Genomic DNA, 7,324 nt, shown 5'->3' with positions numbered 1-7,324 from the left:
GAAGACAATCATTGTCAGTCTTGAAAGAAAGTACCGTGCTCTAAGACGGAGCTCTGCCATTTAACATCTCAGCTCTCCCCCTTTATATCACAGTCGAACAATTACTTTATTCACCATAAACAGATTTATTTTTTTTTTGTGTTATCGATCAGGTAAAACTTCATTGATTATTAGTTTAGTTTTCCTTCTTTTTATTTAATATGATGTTTTCGGTTTTAGCAAACAAGTTCTTTCTACTTTTGATGAGGATTCAAATTGTATGTCTTTTTCACCTTCATCAGCTGGAAAAGCTGTCCACCCCTGCCCTCTGCTTATTTACTAAAAGAAATTGGCTTTCCAGTAATTATCAATCTTCTGTAGCTTATCCATCAGGGTCATGGGACCCTAAAATATGAAGCAGTAAACAAGCAGGCCCCAGATTATTTATGTAACCGTCTTACAAAATATACTACAGCTAGCTATCTTTGCTGGGATGCTCAGAATCAGCTGTTGTTCCACCTACCCACTTTAAAGACAAAGCCTTTCAGTCCACAGAAACAAGGCTTTGTAAAGCTCTATATTTAGTTGACCTTTAGACTAATTTGAAAGGCAGTTATGAAAGTTTTTATTTAAACAGACCTTTTATTGAATGTTTATTTCTTTTGTTTACTGTGTTATTTTTGTCATTATATCTTATTTTTATAATCATTTAAATTGTTGTTTAATTAGTTTTAAAATTCACTTTGCTCATAAACACTGACTTCAAATTTAGTTCTGTAATTAGTAGGGGTGTGGGAAATAATCGTTTTGGCGATATATCGTGATATTCGGCTGCCCAATATAATATCGATCTTTCACTTCTTAGTATCGATTTAAAAAAAAAAATGGTTACATAAAACATAGATAACTGTGCGTGCAGCACCAAATCTGTATTTGAGGCAGTCACAGTGGAAGAAAACCCCAAACAACATGGATAATAATACCTAATCAATATTTTCTGATGAAAATATACAGCACTTGCTGTTTTATCTCATCATTTGGTTTTGATAGCTGGGGAAAATATGGCAATAAATAGTGATACTGCAATATCGTCATAATATCGTATCGTGACCCAAGTATCGCGACATGTATCGAATCGCAACACTCATGCCAATACTCACCTCTAGTAATTAGTGTCATACTTGTTGGTGACTCTATGTGACATTCGTGTGTTTTGGCAGTCTTTAACAGGTTTCCCTCTTGCATTTAACCAGATGTTTCCCTTTACTTTGCTCTATTAATCTTTTAATCAGATTCAACCAGCTTTTTTGTCCCACCTGAAGAAAACACCGATGTTTCATCTTGGGCATGGTGTGTTTTTCACAAATAGAATCTTGCATATGGGTCAGAAACTTCATGTATATGGGAAATAGCAACTTGCATCTTTCTCAGAACACAAGTTCCCTGTCCTGACCTCTATGCCGCCACCACTCTACAATATTAATTTCACATTAATGACCACTTCCAGTTAATTTCCAAGGGTGGAAAATCCAGATACAGAAAGTAAAAGCCTGACTAGTTTTTCTTCATCCTGTTTACTTAACCAGGGCCCTATTTTACAAAAGCTGAATTCAGAAATTGCATGATAATAGATAAAGCCAGACTCGACCTGGTGTGAAGAGCATTGGCCCTATTTTACTAAAAAAAAGTTAAGGTACAAAGGCAGATTTTTTTGTCATCATTTATAATGATGCATGAATCAAAAACGTGAGGAACAGCCTGGGTTAATTTTTTTTTTATTTTTATTTTTTGTAATTTTGGTTGTGTTCTGTCTGGAGATGTTGACCAGCAGGTGGAGCCAGCTAACCACAGGACCTATTAAAGAAAAAAGCCTTGGTAACATGTTCAATCTGTCTTTTTTTTTTTTTTCTTTCTTCCTTCTGTTTACAAGGCATAAATAGATTTTAACGTGCTTTTGGCTTGATTGATATAATTTTAAATGGTTTGGTTAAAAGACCTGCAAAAAATGAAATTCTTAAATTTATTTTTTTTATATATAAATATGAAATATTTATTCAGAAAAGTCATTTGCATTCAGACTGAACGTGGTATCCGTGCATACTCAGTGCTTATGTCTTAACAGGGTGTACAGAACTGACTTTATTGATTCATACTTATTTAATCATAACCCTTCAATGTCCTATAGCCTTTAACACCAGCAATCTCCCCGATTCCCACTTCACTTATGAGTCTGTGCCACTTTAAAAGTCCATTAACTGAGCTAAAGAAAAGTTTATGCACATATAAACATTCATATATACATTCACATGTACTTCAGACATTATGGAGGTTTCTTTCTGTAAAAAGTTTTTTTTTCTCTCCACCGACGCTGCATGCATGGCTGGTTTGATGCACTGCTGTGGAGTCAGCAACATAATATAAGCAAATTTCTACTGTCACCACATGTTAATCCAGGAGGAGCATATCCTGCAAAGACAATGACTCCTCTCAATCAGATGGTTTTTATTAAATAGGAAACTTTTAACCAAACTTATGTGATCTATTTGAATTGCCTCAGTAAAGTGCCTTGAGATGATTTATTATGATCTTTTACTATATAAATAAATTGAATGGAGCTGAAACTGACTAGATTCTTCATTCATATAGTTATTACCGATATCTTATATAATCACAACTACTACAAAAATAAATACACCAATCTGCACATGCTGAGCGTACAATTAATGTTCACCACCCTTCTTACATCTTATATCTTTTTAAGAAAATCTGTCTGAGCCTTTTCCCAAACAGTCTAATGTGTAGACATTGCCATAATGCAACAATAAATTTGTCATTTATTATCATTTATTGAAATGCATATTCTATTCATGTCTGTTGGAACACATAAGATTTTGGAATCTAAAGGATATAACTACACCCTCCCTCTTTGGCAGAAAGTTTTTATATGTTGTATGGTAGCTTAGTTTTAGCTGTTGTGCAATTATAGCTCACCGTAACATAGCTTTATGCATTAATTGCGAGGTTTGAAATTCTACCAGATCAAATAAATTTAAGCAAGCAGGAATTAATGAATAATGTGATCTAAATCCAAACAGTAAGTAAGCAATTTGTGTTTATCAAAGTCATTTTTCAGTCTGTTGATAAAAAGTTTTTCTAAAATCTTGGAAAACTGTGGAAGCTCTGTGTTCTCGCTGCGGTTCCTCCTCATTCTCCCTCTCAGCCCACGTAGTTGGGACTCCCAATATGGCGGCCGGTGGCTGTGAGAAGACTTTTTACACTTAATTTCACAGTCAGTGGATGTACTGACCAAGAAAATGCATATATATATCACTCCATCCTGTACTACCAATGGGATACCAAGAGAAACATAAATAAGTTCGGGAGATAGTTTAAATATTATGCGGCTTGGCCAGTAAACAGTCTTGTGCTTGTGCAAATTAAGTTTGTCATAAACATTTAAACAATTAATAGATGCATGTTTACCACAATTTTATGAAAAAATGTTTGACATCAGTTTTTACAACAAGGTATACCACCTTTTTCTAAAAAAAAAAAGTGTATTTGCATTTAAAAACAATTATTTGTATTTGCATCTGACAAAAAAATATGTTATTACATTTTTGTAGTCACATTTTATTAGACATTTTGCTTTTTACAAACTTTAAAGCTTTAGTTTTTTTTGTTGTTAGATGTTTAAAGTTAAGTGATTTTTAAGTCACACCCAGAGGCTTCCATTCAGAAATACACGAAGAATCTTAACAAGACTTCAATTAGAATAACCTGGGTATTTTCCTGTGCAATCACCCCAAATTTAAATATTTGTATTTTGGAGCCATTATTTCTGCCTTGTGCTGCAAAACAAATATTGTTTTTAGAAAAAAAAAACTGCAACATGACAAATAACTTGTGATCTTGTTCAGCTTTTTTTTTTTTGATGATCCATTTTCCAAATAGAGCAAATAGTATTAAGGAGGCTTCACCAGGCCTTTTTGACATGGTTCCTTACTGCATTACAAAAAATATGTTAAAAACAAACCGCTTGACTTTTTTTTCCTTTTCTGCATATTTTGACACTAAACCAGAATGCTATAATGCTAAAGCCTCATTGTACATACAACTGAACAACTTTCCTCAACCTTTTGCATAAGTCATTGGAAGGTTTAGTCGAGGGCAATCTCCAGAAAATCCCTTAACAATTAAACTATCTTGGCACCCTTTTCCTTTAAGGTCAGAAAGAGCAACACAGGATTTAACTCATTTAATTGTAGTTCATCTGATAAATTTAATAGCAACCTAGTCAGGACCAATTCAAATTCCCATCACAAGAAATAAAGCTAAAATGTTCTTAAAAACGTTTTGTTTTGTTTTTTGTCAGCCTTACTCAAAACTTCTTATTTGTATTATATGAATACATGCTTTGTTGTATGGCTGTGTTCAGGTGAAATAACAATGGTTCTTTTTCTGTTGCTACATCACCTCCCCTACGATTCTTTGATTGACAGGGAGAGAAAAAAAAACACATTTAAACAGGAGTCAAAGATCATTTATTTATTAATGGATATAACCAGAGAGACCACATAGGAGCCGTCTGAAGACCCTTCAGTTACCTCAGCTGTTTTAGAGATACACTGTCCACACTCTTCAATCTTCCTTTGCAAGGCACACCTTAACAAAAGCCAGAATCTTGCCTTGGACCAAAGCCTCTTTATCTATCATAAGCCTGTGAATAGGGTGACCATACGTCCTCTTTTTCCCGGACACGTCCTACTTTTCAAATCGTCTGGGATTTTGCTCCATACAGTGCAGCAGAATTGATCCGTGATCTCAGGGGCTGGGGACAGAGCTACCTAACCTGACCTGGTGAGTGTAGCCTGGCCACCAGTGGCTTCGTGCTTCCCTCCGCCTGCATTACCGGGCAGGTGGAGGGAAGCACATTAACACCCTCTCTACCCACTGGCATCCAAGAACGAGGATATGACCTATGGAAATAACTCAAACTTTGTCAACAAACTTAACTGTTTATAAATTGAACTTTTTATTTTACTCCCATTCAGCTTTGTTTTGTAGTTTTATAGCTTAACAGGCAATGTTCTCTACTTTCTTTGAGTGTGCCACACATTTTATATGATGATTTATATTTTAAACCATCTTAGAAAAGAGAAAAATAAAGATATATATGAATTAACCTCGTTTGCTTTATAATTATTATTTATTTTACTTTTGATTGTTTTTTTATTAGTTGCAAGATTGCAAGTACCCGGTCTGATCTGGGTTCCTGAGCAAAACCCTTAACCTCTGTTTGCTCCCCGGGTAACAGACAATGGCAGCCCACTGGGTGATGGGTCAAAATGCATTTTTTTTTTTTATTTTGACCTTAACTTCAAGCTGCTCCTCATATTTTATAAAACAGTTTGTGTCTGTCAGAGAAATGCACAGCAGATGTTTCTGTTATTTACATAACCTCCACATCACCGTCTTCCATACACATGCTTTTATTCATTACTCAGGTAACTCATCCAAAGCAGTGAGATCAGCTGACATTTTAAATGGAATTTTATTCAAAGCGCTACGGTGAAAAAGCAAATACAAAATCTTTTACTTTCTGGTAGAAATGCAAATACTGCTACCAGTAACTCTCGGAGATATCCAAACCCTCTGATGTTTTTAGCAATCCAATACATATATTATTTATAGACCAATGATATGAATCCATGCTTTAATTTTTGGTTATTACTTGTTTAAAAAAAACAAACAAGTTTTTTTTTTTTTTTTTACTCTGAAAAGTACAGAGTGCTTTTGTGTTTTGCATGCATAAACTTATTTTATAATTTAAACTGGATGCTAAAGAAAGGACTTTTGTTTTCCTATAGTTTTGACTTGAAACCTTGACTTCCTAAAACCAATCAATCAAACGTGTCTTTTTAAATCTTGAATTTTAAAAGAGCATTGCCAAAGTTTAAGGTTTAAATATGACTTTCTCACATGCCATTAATTTTAAAAGAGTTTTCTTTTGTTTACCACAGTTGCCTCTATATAGTCTTCAATAGTCATTAGTCAGATCATGAGATGGCGATTCTGGTCATTTTCTCTGGGCATGCCAATTGGTGTGACATGCTGCATGCTCTAATTCACCTGGCTACTTTGTTGAGTCTCTGCCGCCATTTATGCTTTAGCAAGAGAACACAGAAAACTCAGTATGTTTGTGTAGTCATGTTATCAGAACCTTTAAAATCTTATTTTAATTACTTCCTTTTAATTTANCATTAATTTTAAAAGAGTTTTCTTCTGTTTACCACAGTTGCCTCTATATAGTCTTCAATAGTCATTAGTCAGATCATGAGATGGCGATTCTGGTCATTTTCTCTGGGCATGCCAATTGGTGTGACATGCTGCATGCTCTAATTCACCTGGCTACTTTGTTGAGTCTCTGCCGCAATTTATGCTTTAGCAAGAGAACACAGAAAACTCAGTATGTTTGTGTAGTCATGTTATCAGAACCTTTAAAATCTTATTTTAATTACTTCCTTTTAATTTAAACTTTTTTTTTTTTTTTCATTTACAAATCAAAAACAGAAAACAAAGCAGATTTTACTTCCCTGTTCCCCTTATATCGAAGTACAAAAACAAGCAAAAACCTTAATAAAAAATAACGACCACTTTTGGATTTGTGAAATCCTTTTGGCATTTTGTTTTGCACAGTTAAAAGACATAGAGAGGTTCATAGAAGGTTCAGAAGTGCAGGTAAAATTTCGAAAATAAAAGCCATGATAAACCTTTATCATAATGCAAAATAGTTACAGAAGCATAGAGCAGTCCAATGAATAAAAAGGGGACCTTTTCAAGTTACGACATGACTGTTTATTGTAAAAACGTGAGCTTTATTAGGTTATGTGTTTATTCATGGAGCATGAAACACCAAAGGATGTATGCAGATGCTGTAAAATAGAAGTATTACACCGATTGTTCTCATTAAGTAAAGCTTTTAAGTTTTATTAAGTAAATAATAATTTCACTCTATTGTTGGACACAGGAATTCATTTAAGGAACAGAGTAGGCCTATTTAACCCATTTGTGCAGAGAAATGATGTGTGATTAGTGTGTATGTGTGTGTTGCTTTTAGTGAGCAGCAGTGTTCACCCCAATGGTCCCTGTCTTCTGACAACTAAACTTGAAATGACAGGCTTTATGCATTGCTGGGATAATTAAGGGTTACGGGTATGCAGAGCTATTGCTGATATTGGCATATATGTCTGCCCAATGTAAATACTTAGGTTGATAAAACAATAAAGACATAGGGCCGGATCTATCAAAGGTTTGCGTGTATAAAAACGTGAGCTATTTCACT

This window comes from Cyprinodon variegatus, unplaced genomic scaffold, assembly GCF_000732505.1.
Source record: "Cyprinodon variegatus isolate N-32 unplaced genomic scaffold, C_variegatus-1.0 Scaffold1031, whole genome shotgun sequence".
Taxonomy (NCBI): domain Eukaryota; kingdom Metazoa; phylum Chordata; class Actinopteri; order Cyprinodontiformes; family Cyprinodontidae; genus Cyprinodon; species Cyprinodon variegatus.
Note: the sequence above shows the minus strand (reverse complement) of the source record.